Genomic DNA, 15,037 nt, shown 5'->3' on the forward strand with positions numbered 1-15,037 from the left:
TTTGGTTCACTTTGTCGTGGCCATGACATATTAACTCGTGGGAACGTGATATTATGTCGTGGCCACGAGATTGTTTTGTCGAGGTAACAACATCCTTATGTCGTGGCTTTGAGATGCTATGTTGAGGGAACAACATATTTTTTTCGTGGCCACGAGTTTAATGTGTAAACAAACCTACGTGACCATAGCAACCCGGGATTATCAGGGATTCATTAATATATATATACAGTATATACACATCTATATATATATATATAGACTATATGCCTTTTACCTTGCATTGCCACTAATCTATTATTTATTATTTTTATTATTTGTAATGTAATTTAATAATTATTTTATTATGTTTATTGTTTTTATTTTCATTATTTTGTTTTGATGTATTATTTTATTTACTTTAAATTATTAGATTTCTATTACATTTAATGTTGATTTTCTTTTTTCTTTTTTACAGTTGATTGTGTTATAATAAGAACAGCTTTTTTATATATATATAATCATGGGTATTGTTAACATATTCTATTGTCTGTAATATTTTTATACACATAAACCTTAAACTTCAGTTGCACAAATGAAAATTTACATTAATGCATCATACTTTTTAGTTCATGCTGAGAATTACCCTAAATGGGCAAGTCAACCGGTTGGTTGACTTTTGTATCCACTTAGTGAATGGTCATCTGAAAAAAAAAAAAAAAAAAACCTGAAAAGTTGCTCAGTGTGGTGTCAGGAACACAATTTTAACAATAAATCATTTTTTGCAAATGTATTTCTTAGTGTGACTGTTAAAGGGTTAATGATATATGCATTCTTTATAACAACTTATATTCTTCATTCTTTCAAGCAGACATTGCATAAATTAAATGCAGATTAATCCTTTAAAAAGCTACTGAAGTTATTCATTAAAGAGCATTAAAGGCAGGGTAAACAATTTCTGGAAGTTAGACTCGGGAGTGTGAGCTCCCGCAGACGGAACGACGCAAGTCTGGTTATTTTTTAATTTTTTATTGAAGAATAATTGAACACTACAAAATATTTAACATGTAAATCCAGATACACAAAATATAATAGCAATCTTAAACTGTAGAACATTGTTTCAGAGGAGAAAAATAAATAAAACAAACACACAACCACATAAAAATATGACAGACAGACATTATTTAAAAAATAAATAAATAAGAAACAACTAAACAATAGTGCAATTTTTCTTCCTTTTCCTTTAGGACATAGATTGCAGCGGGGGAGCTATACCAGAAAAAACATTCTCCATGAAATCCAACAACATGTCATTCTTTTTGCTATTAATTTGCATTAGAGACTTTTTCAAATCATCCATTTCTGATAAAAATAGATTACATTTTGGTATGCATTTTTCAAATTTCTGTTTATGAATATAATATTTACCTTGCAAAATGTAAAAGTTAACGACATGATCATTTTACTTTTGTGTGAATAAGTACAAATAACGTCTTTTAAAGATAGCATATAATTAACATTTCTTTGCAAAAATAGAAAGGCACTATCAGACCAAAATCTAAGAGACAAATCACAATTATAAAACAAATGACACAAGTCTTCCTCATGCGTGTTACAGAAACTACAAGTGTTGTCCATGAATTTAAACAGAGCTATTTTACATGGGTACATTTTGTGAAGTATTTTGAAATGCACCTTTTTAACTTTATTCAAAATACAAATCTTGTAAGGAATTGACCAGGTCGTTTTCCAATTAATATCAGAGATTTTTGCATTCCAAAATAATTTCCCTCTAGGGGAGATTTTATGTTTTGATTGCAAAATTTTTCTAATATGTTTATTATTACAAGACGAAGAAAATATTTCAATACCATCAACTTTTAAAGCTGGAAATATCCTTTCATTGCTTCCAAAAGAGAGGTGATTATTTATTAGTTGCATCAACCCATTTGGAATAGCTTTAACCACTTGTTGAAATTCATTAAATGGGATGGGAAAATTGTAAACATTGTAAACATTGTAACATTTTTTTGTACTTATTCACACCGAGATCTTCAACCTCTCCCTGGAACAGTCCATAGTCTCCTCATGCTTTAAGCAGTCCACCATTGTTCCTGTCCCCAAGAAACCGCAGCCCACCTGCCTAAACGACTATCGCCCTGTAGCCCTCACATCAGTGGTGATGAAGTGCTTTGAGAGACTGGTCAGAGACTTCATCATTGCATCACTACCAGACACACTGGATCCACTACAGTTTGCATACAGACATAACCGCTCCACGGAGGATGCCATCTCACACCTCCTCCACACCACAACAAGTCACCTGGACTGCAGAAAAGGGAATTATGTAAAAATGCTGTTTGTGGACTACAGTTCAGCGTTTAACACCATAATTCCCTCCACACTCACCTCCAAGTTGGAGGTCCTTGGTCTCAGCACATCCTGCCAATCCATGTGCCAATGGATCTCCAGCTTCCTGAAGGACAGACAGCAAGCCGTACGGATGGGTAAACACACCTCATCCTCCATCACCCTAAGCACCGGAGCCCCTCAAGGTTGTGTTCTGAGCCCCCTGCTGTACTCACTGTACACTTATGACTGTGTGGCCACTTCCAACTCCACCACCATCATCAAGTTTGCTGATGACACTGTTGTGTTGGGCCTGATCTCAGACAACGACGAGACGGCCTACATACAGGAGATTAAGAACCTGGAGAGTTGGTGCCAGGTGAATAGTCTACACCTGAACATCAGCAAAACTAAGGAGCTGATAGTGGACTTCAGTACGAAGCAGGAGCGGTCATACCAGCCGATCACGATCAGCGGGACTCCAGTGGAGAGAGTGGACAGCTTCAGATACCTGGGTGTTCACATCACGCAGGACTTGACTTGGTCCTGTCATACCAGCACCCTGGTGAAGAAGGCCAGGCAGCGTCTGTACCATCTGAGACGCTTAAAGGACTTTAGACTTCCCTCTCGGGTGCTTAAGACTTTTTACACCTGCACCATCGAGAGCGTCCTGACGGGCAGCATCACTTCCTGGTTCGGGAACTGCACTATGCAGGACAGACGAGCCCTCCAGAGGGTGGTGCGTTCAGCGGAACGTACCATTCACACCGAGCTCCCTGACCTGCAGGAGATCTACAGCAAGCGGTGCCTGACCAGGGCCAGGAAGATAGTGAAGGACCTCAGCCATCCCAACAATGGACTCTTTTCTCTGCTGCGTTCAGGGAGACGCTTCCGCTCCATGAAGGCGAACACAGAGAGAATGAGGAGGAGCTTCTTCCCGCAGGCCATTCGGAGTCTAAACCACTCTCCACTCTAAGCACATCACCCCACACTTCCACTTTGCACATTTTTCAAGTACAATCTGCACTAATTTGTAAAAGGTTACGTAAGGATAAATGAGTGGGACTTACATACCATTTGTCTTTGTCTTTAGTATTCCTTTTACTCACTTACACACTTTACTGCACTGCACTGCACACGGACACTTTATCACTGACATACACTTTACTTTTTATAGAATCTATATAGAATCATATTCTATTTTTTATTCCTCATATCTATTTTTATTCTCATATCTATTTGTTATTTTATTTTATTGCTAGTTTATTTCTGTATATATGTTTACTGTACTTTTTCTATTTGTATTTTTGTAAACTTGAGGTTTTTCTTAATTTTGTTGGACAATTTGTTGGACAGTCGTACAATACATTTCATTACATGTCGTACTACGTATGTATATGTATGTGACAAATAAAATTTGAATTTGAATTTAAAGCCTTCATAAGACAGAATGTTTCCACTCTCATAAAACATATCTATAACAAAATATATATTCCTTTCAAACCACCTGTGCAAAAATAGGGATTTATTCCTAGAAGTAATGAGACAATTGTTCCACAAAAGCATTTTATGCGGCGAAAAGTTGTGATGGAAACAAATTTTCAATAATACTTGCTGGTGAAATTTGGATAATTTAATCGGTAACTTTCCTGGAAGAAAATTACATCTTAGAAGAAAAGGTAACCTTCCAAGTTTGTGAAAGATACATTGTGGGATAAATACCACATAGAATTAACTTTTTTTTTTTTAGACAATTTCTTAACCAATTAAGTTTAAAGGTATTATTAATGTACATTATTTCCCTCCTCTCTCCGCTTCACTCCAGTCCAGCGGGGGGTGCTAAAACACATGTTTGTTTGCAAAACACCATTAAACATCAGAGGAAGAAGTTCAGTTTCACCGCGCTCTCTGTTGTTTTGTCGTGATGCTAAAGACTGATAGTTGAAATGTACTATTTCTAAATAGAAAGATAAAGTGATACATTGATCATAAAGAATTAATTTGTGTCAGGATTGCAAGTCACATAGAAACAAAATGGTATTTACTATTATTTTACAGAGGAAAGAGAACACACATATTTAGTTGCGCATGTTTCTTTCTATTTGTAGTCACAGACAGTATTTTTAGGTCAACATCACATTGAAGAATGATCATTTCTATTTTGTTCCCATCAAAAATGCAACCTTAGTAGCTTTAGTGCTCTCTCCAGTCCCAAAACTTTGTTATATTTTCAGTGAGAGAAAAACAACAACAACAAAAACTGATATATTATGAAAAATTGTATCATCATAAAATTTACGCAGAGCTATATATGAACATCAGACAGTTATTTCCAACAATTGCTGCTGTCTGAAAGTGAGTTTTGAGCTAAAATTATTTTGAAAGTGTTTAATGCTGATGTTAGCTGGTAACTATATGAAATGATCCATGGTGTTAAATGCAGAGCACGAATTCCGAGTATGGGTCACCATACTTGGATGAATGTCACTTCACACTAATTGACCGGGCCTTAGGTGCAACCCATTTGGGCCCCACAAGGGTGTGTTCACTGTCTGATTTCAACGGTAGGTAAAAGTTTACTGGGAGAAGTCAATATTATAGTACACAGAGAAAGAATATGCACATTTGAACTTATGCAGTACATTTATTTGTGTAGCAATATGTTACATGTAAACAGAAAATTCACATTGTCATGTATTTTGTTTTACACATTTCTTTCATGAAGAGACATATAGTGAACAGAAAATTGCCACTAAATGACATCCATCAGACAGAGAGGGAAAAAAATACTATTGCTACAAGTTTCAGTCTTGGTGGGCATTGTTAGGTATTTGAGTACAGGGCCATAGCTGAGGTTTGTGGGGTCCCAGTGCAGGTTTTAAGACTCACATGATAAAACAAACAAACAAAACAAAAAAATAAATTCTGTCAGGACCACTATCGTCAAAATGATAGATACTCAGCATAAAGTTTGGTTTGGCGGTATGGTTCTGTTCTGGGCAAAACTCCCTGTCCATCCATGCAGCCTGTCATGAATGAGCAGGGAGAGCAGCAATAATAATAACCCCCCAAGGGTTAACAGAACAGAACAAAGCAGATATCATTGATGTACTCAATGATATTTAAGTGTAATATTATTCAAGAAGTCTGATTCAGCAAGTAAAATCAGAAAGCCAAGTCCTGACTGTGCGAAAGGAGGAGTTGGGGATGGGGATGGAGGAGGGTAATTTGCTCCTGAGCAAGCGGGAAAAGCTGAATAGAGCTTATATAGGAATGCCGCAATAGGTGTCGTATTCCTATAGGTAGATGTGATCGGCTGAGAATCAGCTGATGCAAGCTTGACTCACGTGACCTGCCAGAATTAACGCTAACGCTCGATTTATATGAGAATTGAGCCAAAAGGACTGAGAAATTTCTAACTGTAAGCAAAGTCTTTCTAAAATTTCTGTTTTGTTTTTGTTTTTTAAATAACAAAAAATACCGATAAGAATACTGTTAAAATACCAGATGGATACCTTTAGGCCTTGTTTACACTAGTGCGTTTTCATTTTAAAATGAAAACAATCCTCGTTTACACTAGCATTTTCACTTCATTTCAGAAATGTCCTGCGTCCACAATACACAACTGAAAGCGCATGTCCCATGACCATTCATGCAGGTACAACCATAGATATGTATAGGTAGATTATCCATTATTTAGATGGCGGATGCGTCTATGTGCTTGGTCAAATGGGGAATCTACCTATACATAACTAAGGTACAACAATGAGCATGATGTTATTGTTTAGAAGGTTGTCAAGGATATACAGAGCGAATGTGGGCGTCAGTTTACACTGAAATGCAGTGTATTCAATGTTTCAGTGTTTTAGTTTTCAAACTAAAACTGCAGCGTTTTCAAAAGTCATGACAGGCATAACTGTAGCAAAAGTTATGCATTTTAAAACGAAAACATACTACAGGGTGGGCCATTTATATGGATACACCGTAATAACATGGGAGTGGTTGGTGATATTAAAGTCCTGTTTGTGGCACATTAGTATATGTGAGGGGGCAAACTCCTCAAGATGGGTGGTGACCATGGTGACCATTTAGAAGTCGGCCATCTTGGATACAACTTTTGTTTTTTCAAAAGGAAGAGGGCCATGTGACACATCAAACTTATTGGTAATGTCACAAGAAAAACAATGGTGTGTTTGGTTTCAACGTAACTTTATTCGTTCATGAGTTATTTACAAGTTTCTGACCACTTATAAAATGTGTTCAATGTGCTGCCCATTGTGTTGGATTGTCAATGCAACCCTCTTCTCCCACTCTTCACACACTGATAGCAACACCGCAGGAGAAATGCCAGCACAGGCATCCAGTATCTGTAGTTTCAGGTGCTGCACATCTCGTATCTTCACACCATAGACAATTGCTTTCAGATGACCCCAAAGATAAAAGTCTAAGGGGGTCAGATCGGGAGACCTTGGGGGCCATTCAACTGGCCCACGACGACCAATCCACTTTCCAGGAAACTGTTTATCTAGGAATGCTCAGACCTGGCACCCATAATGTGGTGGTGCACCATCTTGTTGGAAAAACTCAGGGAACGTGCCAGCTTCAGTGCATAAAGAGGGAAACACATCATCATGTAGCAATTTCAAATATCCAGTGGCCTTGAGGTTTCCATTGATGGTGCACCACCACATTATGGGTGCCAGGTCCGAGCATTCCTAGATGAACAGTTTCCTGGACAGTGGATTGGTCGTCGTGGGCCAGTTGAATGGCCCCCAAGGTCTCCCGATCTGACCCCCTTAGAAGAGTGGGAGAAGAGGGTTGCATTGACAATCCAACACAATGGGCAGCACATTGAACACATTTTATAAGTGGTCAGAAACTTGTAAATAACTCATGAACGAATAAAGTTACGTTGAAACCAAGCACACCATTGTTTTTTCTTGTGACACTACCAATAAGTTTGATGTGTCACATGGCCCTATAATACTTCCTATCTTCCTATTGAAAAAACAAAAGTTGTATCCAAGATGGCCGACTTCTAAATGGCCACCATGGTCACCACCCATCTTGAGGAGTTTGCCCCCTCACATATACTAATGTGCCACAAACAGGACTTTAATATCACCAACCACTCCCATGTTATTACGGTGTATCCATATAAATGGCCCACCCTGTAGTATAAACAGGGCCCTAAAGCGGTCATGAACTGAGAAACCAAAATTCCCTTGATCTTTTTACTATAAAAAACATCCTGGGAGTTCCAGGACTCAAAACCTTGTCATTAGTCTAAAAACAGCTTATAATGAAGGCAGTTTGCCAAAACATCATCTTTTGGAATGTTCTACTCTATGATGTAATAGTGTGGATAAGCACCACCTCCACAGAAGATCGACAGCACTGCCTGTTTAGCCCCACCCACCGATTCTACATCACAGTCTGTTTATCCCCGCCCACTGATTCACGCATGTGAGGGGAGAGAGGCAAAGGAGCAGGCTCTGAAGACAACAAGATGCTGTGCAATGCCAAGTTGGAGAAAAAACAGTATTTGCATTGCCTTCCCTCTGATCCCAATGTTAAGAAAGAGAGGATGAACTTTATTTTTAATGAAGATCCTGACCACGTCAGTAAGAAATTGGTCCTTTGTTCACTTCATTTTAGCACAGATTTGTTTAAAATCAAGGCTCGACACTTGATTCTACATGGGATTTTCATAAAGACTGAAATTAAAAGATGATGCTGTGTGACTATATTGGATCCGAAAGTAATGTCGCAACACGTGAGTAACTTTTTTCATTACGTGATCACTATTGCTTTGTTAAACAGATCATTTGATAGGTACTGAGTTTTTATGCATTTTTGAGCTAAATCACAGCAGCATCCATCTGAGAAGGATGTAGACTGTCAAACATAAACAAGCCATAGATAGCAGTGGGCTTTTACTTCCAAGTCTACAATCTGCTACGCCTATTCAAACAGAGCGTTCTGATGAGGGGGGTTAAAAACAGGACAGAAAAAGGACAAAATTATGATGTTTTTTGATGTAAAGATCTTGATAATATTATAAGTGGACCTCAGAAAAAAGTTTAAAAAAAAAATAAAACTGGCAATTCAGGACCAATTTAAAACCTTAACAACATACAGCACGCAAGTTTCTCATGCTTTTAAAAAAGGAGTCAAACTTCAACAAACAGAACAGATGTGAGGCTTTTAATTTGTATGAGTTTTATGGTAAGGCATCTCTTTAGTATCAACTCATGTCCTCATTTACAGGTGAAACTCTATCCATACTGAGAGCAGGTAAAATGCTTTTAACCAGCATGAATTAACATGTGAGTCTCAAGGTATCCTTTACGTGTGAAACTCTTTCCACACTGAGAGCAGATGAAGGGCTTTTCTGAAGAGTGAGTTACCAAATGATTCTGAAGGTGTCCTTTCTGTGTAAAACTCTTTCCACACTGAGAGCAGATGAAAGGCTTTTCTGAAGAGTGAGTTACCAAATGATTCTGAAGGTGTCCTTTCTGTGTAAAACTCTTTCCACACACAAAGCAGCTGAAAGACTTTATGCCAGTGTGAATTAACATGTGATTCCTCAGGATTCCTTTGCATATGAAACTCTTTCCACACTCAGAGCAGCTAAAAGGCTTTATTCCAGTATGAATTAACGTGTGAGTCTTAAGGTATCCTTTACGTGTGAAAGACTTTCCACACTGAGAGCAGGTGAAAGGTTTTTCTGAAGAGTGAGTTGCCAAATGATCCATAAGGTCTCCTTTCTGTGTAAAACTCTTTACACACTGAGAACAACTGAAAGGCTTTATTCCAGTATGAATTAACATGTGCTTCTTAAGGTTTGTTTTACGTGTGAAAGTGTTTCCACACTGAGAGCAGCTGAAAGGCTTTTCAGAAGTGTGAGTTAGCAAATGGTCCTTAAGTTGCCTTTTCTTTGTAAAGCTCTTTCCACACTGAGAGCAGGTAAAAGGCTTTATTCCAGCATGTTTTAACATGTGATTTTTAAGGTTTTCATTACACGTGAAAGTGTTTCCGCACTGAGAGCAGCTGAAAGGCTTTTCCCCAGTATGACTTCTCACGTGTTTCATAAGGCTTCCTTTCTGTTTGAAAGTGTTTCCACACTGAGAGCAGCTGAAAGGTCTTTTGGCGTCTGTTATTTGAATGCTGTCACTCACTGATTTTTCTTCATTGACATCATGATGTTTCTCCTCTTCATTCAGATCTAGTCTTTCTTCTTTCACTTTCATCAGGCCTAAAATGAAATCATTAAAAGGATGAAAATCAATTGGAACATCTGGAAAATAAAAGGATAAAATGTGTATAGACGAAAACATAGTCAAAACTGTCCCTGTTCACACAGATCCATGAAAATGACTAAAAACACTGCATTGCACTGACAGACCAGTAGTTGGCGATGTCACTGGGCGGTCAGAAAATTTTGCAGGAGACCCGCAGGGAATGGTGGGATTTGGTGTGTAATAGAAATGGAGTCAACACATTAAATTAGGAAGAAAATTAAAGCAGCTGTTTACTTGACAAAAGAAAAGCAAGGCAAGTCAGACATCTGGAAACAATTCTCAATTGTCACTGAAAAAAATGTGAAAGAGTTAAACTTAAGTTGCGTGCACAAGGACATAAATCTGGCACCTCTGCCCTGAGATGGCACACCTATCTTCTAAGTTCTATGTACTTAAGTTAAAGTTATTTAATATTTTGCTTTGGCTTATTTAGCCTACTTAAACTGTTTGTTAACAGTTTGTCATTGCACACTGAGTCCGTAATTTTCGCGTGCGTTTTTCCGTTTTTTTTCGTATTCCTCATCCTATCAAAATGCATGCTACGGATGCGAAAACACAGAAATCAAACCTGATGCAAATTTTTTTATGACGGACGAAAGTTTCAGAGGCAGCGTATAAACGTGATTGACAACGTGAGGTTGTATTTATTCTTTAACATGCGAAAATTTCGGACTGGGTGTGCAATGACCTTTAAACTGTTTTAGTAAATTGTTTGGTGCTTGTGTGGTGCTTGGGCATATTGTGACCAAGATGGCGGCGCGAACACATCGCGAGTCTCAGCGTCTCTCCAGTTTTTGCAATTTTGCAGTATTTTTCCTGCTCATCTCGGGTCTGTTCTCACTGAACAGCTTTGCCTTAACATCATACACCCGACAGGAGCTTTTGGATATCGGTCTGCACTTTTCCAACAGTTTTATAACCAATCATCGACTCATCCCGGAGATCTCCAGAACACCCGAGGCTACGCACTCTGCTCGGCCGGGCGGAAGTGCTCACAGGCGGCGCCGAGATCGTAAACAAAGGCGGGGGAAGCGCGGAGGACTAAGAGCTAAGCTAAAGCTAACACCGCACCGGCTCTCTTTACCCAGCATTTTCCTCGCTAATGTGCGGTCATTGGTGAACAAAATGGATGAAATACGACTTCGCATCACCCATAGTAAGAAACTTTTGGACTGCAATGTCATGGTTTTCACTGAAACATGGCTACATAGCGACATACCAAATAATGCTATTGATCTAACCGGACGCCACACGCTCCGAGCAGATAGAACGGCAGATGACTCCGGCAAGACCAGAGGTGGAGGATTGTGCATTTATGTAAACAAAGCTTGGTGTACGAACTCTGACATTGTTGGAAAACACTGCTCACCTAACCTAGAGTTTCTCATGGTTAAGTGTAGACCTTTCTATCTGCCGCGGGAGTTCACTTCCACCATCATAACTGCAGCCTATATTCCCCCGGATGCTAATGCCAAGCTTGCTATGAACGAACTGCATGCGGCCATTAGTAAACAACAGACTGTACACCCGGAAGCTGCATTTATTGTTGCGGGTGATTTTAATCACTCCAACTTAAAGACAGTGCTCCCCAAATTCCATCAGCATGTCTCCTGCCACACTAGAGGAGAAAAAACTTTGGATCATGTTTACACAAACATCGCAGGAGCTTACATCGCGACTCCCCTCCCCCACCTGGGACAGTCTGATCACCTTTCTTTGTTTCTCACCCCCAAGTATTCACCCCTCATCAACCGTGTGAAGCCATCAGTGAAGACCATCAAAGTGTGGCCAATGGGAGCAGAGTCTGTACTTCAGGACAAATTTCAACACACGGACTGGAGTATGTTTGCTTCCCAGGCTGCCAGTGGCTCTCACACGGACATTGACATCTATACCACCTCTGTACTGGATTACATCAATACCTCCATTGACAGTGTTACAACAGAGAAACAGATCACAACGTACCCTAATCAGAAGCCATGGATGAACAAGGAAGTGCGGCTCTTGCTGAAAGCCCGCAACACTGCTTTCAGATCAGATGACGCTCAGGCCTACAGCATATCCAGGGCTAACCTGAAGAGGGGCATCAAGAAGGCCAAGCACTGCTACAAGCTAAAGGTAGAGGAGCATTTTTCCAGCTCTGACCCCCGGCGCATGTGGCAGGGCAGCCAGGTCATCAGTGACTACAAGCCATGCAACTCCACTCCAACGGTCACAGACGTCTCCTTCCTTAATGAGCTAAATGACTTTTATGCTCACTTTGACAACAACAACAAGGAGACAGCCACCAAGATCACACTCTCAGGAGACCATCAGACCCTCAAACTCACCTCCACAGATGTCTGCACAGCATTGAGCCGGATCAATGCATGCAAGGCCGCTGGCCCTGACGGCATTCCTGGACGTGTGCTCAGGATATGTGCAGAGCAGCTCGCAGAGGTCTTCACAGACATTTTCAACCTGTCCCTCACCCAAGCAACTGTGCCAACATGCTTTAAGGCCACATCCATTGTGCCAGTGCCGAAACACTCCTCCCCGACGTGCCTGAATGACTACCGCCCCGTAGCACTCACACCCATTGTAATGAAGTGCTTTGAGCGACTGGTCCTGGCACACCTCAAGAACTGCCTCCCACCCACACTGGACCCACACCAATTTGCCTACCGTAGCAATAGGAGCACTGAGGATGCAGTATGCACAGTACTGCACTCGGTACTCACACACCTGGATAATAACAACACTTATGCACGGATGTTGTTTGTTGATTTCAGCTCAGCATTCAACACCGTCATTCCCTCCAAGCTGATCACTAAACTTGGACACTTGGGTGTTAGCACCTCCCTCTGTAGCTGGATTATGGACTTTCTGACCAACAGACCTCAGCATGTTAGGTCAGGCCACACCTGCTCCACCACCATCACACTCAACACCGGCGTACCACAGGGCTGTGTGCTGAGCCCATTCCTCTACTCCCTCTACACCCATGACTGCAGGCCTGTGCATGGATCCAACTCCATCATCAAGTTTGCTGACGACACCACAGTGATTGGCCTCATCAGAGACAACGATGAGACTGCCTACAGGGAGGAGGTACAGCACCTGGCTGCATGGTGCGCTGACAATAACCTGCTCCTCAACACCAGCAAGACAAAGGAACTTATTGTGGACTTCAGGAAGAAGAAAAGTGGAACGCATGACCCCATCCACATTAACGGGATGGTTGTTGAACGTGTCTCCATCTTCAAGTTCCTGGGAACCCACATCTCGGAGGACCTGACCTGGACCACCAACACATCCAGCCTAGTCAAGAAGGCTCACCAACGCCTCTTCTTCCTTAGGACACTGAAGAAGAACCACCTGTCTCCAATCATCCAGCGGAACTTCTACCGGTGTGCAATTGAAAGCATCCTGACCAACTGCATCACAGTCTGGTATGGGAACTGCACAGTTGCTGACCGCAAGGCACTGCAGAGGGTGGTGAAAACCGCCCAACGCATCACAGGGACACCACTTCCTGCCATTGAGGACGTCCAGAGAAAACGCTGTTTACGTCGAGCTCGCGGCATTCTTAAGGACTCCTCTCACCCTGACCATAGACTGTTTAAATTACTGCCTTCTGGGAGGCGCTTCAGGAGCCTCCGATCAAGGACAAGCAGACTCAGGAACAGCTTTTTCCCTACAGCTGTTTCCCTACTAAACTCTGCCCAATGAATACCCCCCTCACACACCACCACAAACTCTTCACCCCTCCCCATCATTAAAATCGGTTAAAAAAAAAAAAAAAAAAAAAAAAAAAAAACGTCCACACACTGAGTACTATGCACTGGAAATTTTTATTTCTATGCACTTTCAATGTTCATTGCACTAGTGTTTATATATCTTAATGTATAGCTTATTCATATCCATTTGTAATTATATTCATAGTTTTTGCTCATAGTGTACATACATTTACTGTACAATCCATCTGTATAGTATGTTCATATCACCCATCTGTATATCATACTGATAGTATTTAAAAATTTGTAAATTATGTCCATAGTACTACTGCCTTATCTGTATATTCTGTACATATGTAACTATTGTAGACACTGTATATCCTGTACCTCTGCTTATTGCACTTCTGGTTAGATGCTAACTGCATTTTGTTGCCCTGTACCTTACATGTGCAATGACAATAAAGTTGAATCTAATCTAATCTAATCTAATCAAGTAGTAGGCTACTTTTAAAAACCCGAGATGCTGCTATTTGTGCTTTTGTTTTAATGGTTAATGTTTTATAACGCTAATAAAAAATACCCAATGTTTTTGCCACGTGTGGTGCTTTGGTTTAGCATTACTTCATCTTATTTAAACAAAATCATGTACACTCACCTAAAGGATTATTAGGAACACCTGTTCAATTTCTCATTAATGCAATTATCTAATCAACCAATCACATCGCAGTTGCTTCAATGCATTTAGGGGTGTGGTCCTGGTCAAGACAATCTCCTGAACTCCAAACTGAATGTCAGAATGGGAAAGAAAGGTGATTTTAAGCAATTTTGAGCGTGGCATGGTTGTTGGTGCCAGACGGGCCGGTCTGAGTATTTCACAATCTGCTCAGTTACTGGGATTTTCACGCACAACCATTTCTAGGGTTTACAAAGAATGCTGTGAAAAGGGAAAAACATCCAGTATGCGGCAGTCCTGTGGGCAAAAATGCCTTGTTGATGCTAGAGGTCAGAGGAGAATGGGCCGACTGATTCAAGCTGATAGAAGAGCAACTTTGACTGAAATAACCACTCGTTACAACCGAGGTATGCAGCAAAGCATTTGTGAAGCCACAACACGCACAACCTTGAGGCGGATGGGCTACAACAGCAGAAGACCCCACCGGGTACCACTCATCTCCACTACAAATAGGAAAAAGAGGCTACAATTTGCACGAGCTCACCAAAATTGGACGGTTGAAGACTGGAAAAATGTTGCCTGGTTTGATGAGTCTCGATTTCTGTTGAGACATTCAGATGGTAGAGTCAGAATTTGGCGTAAACAGAATGAGAACATGGATCCATCATGCCTTGTTAGCACTGTGCAGGCTGGTGGTGGTGGTGTAATGGTGTGGGGGATGTTTTCTTGGCACACTTTAGGCCCCTTAGTGCCAATTGGGCATCGTTTAAATGCCACGGCCTACCTGAGCATTGTTTCTGACCATGTCCATCCCTTTATGACCACCATGTACCCATCCTCTGATGGCTACTTCCAGCAGGATAATGCACCATGTCACAAAGCTCGAATCATTTCAAATTGGTTTCTTGAACATGACAATGAGTTCACTGTACTAAAATGGCCCCCACAGTCACCAGATCTCAACCCAATAGAGCATCTTTGGGATGTGGTGGAACGGGAGCTTCGTGCCCTGGATGTGC

Source organism: Barbus barbus, assembly GCF_936440315.1.
Source record: "Barbus barbus genome assembly, chromosome: 3".
NCBI classification, from domain to species: Eukaryota; Metazoa; Chordata; class Actinopteri; order Cypriniformes; family Cyprinidae; genus Barbus; species Barbus barbus.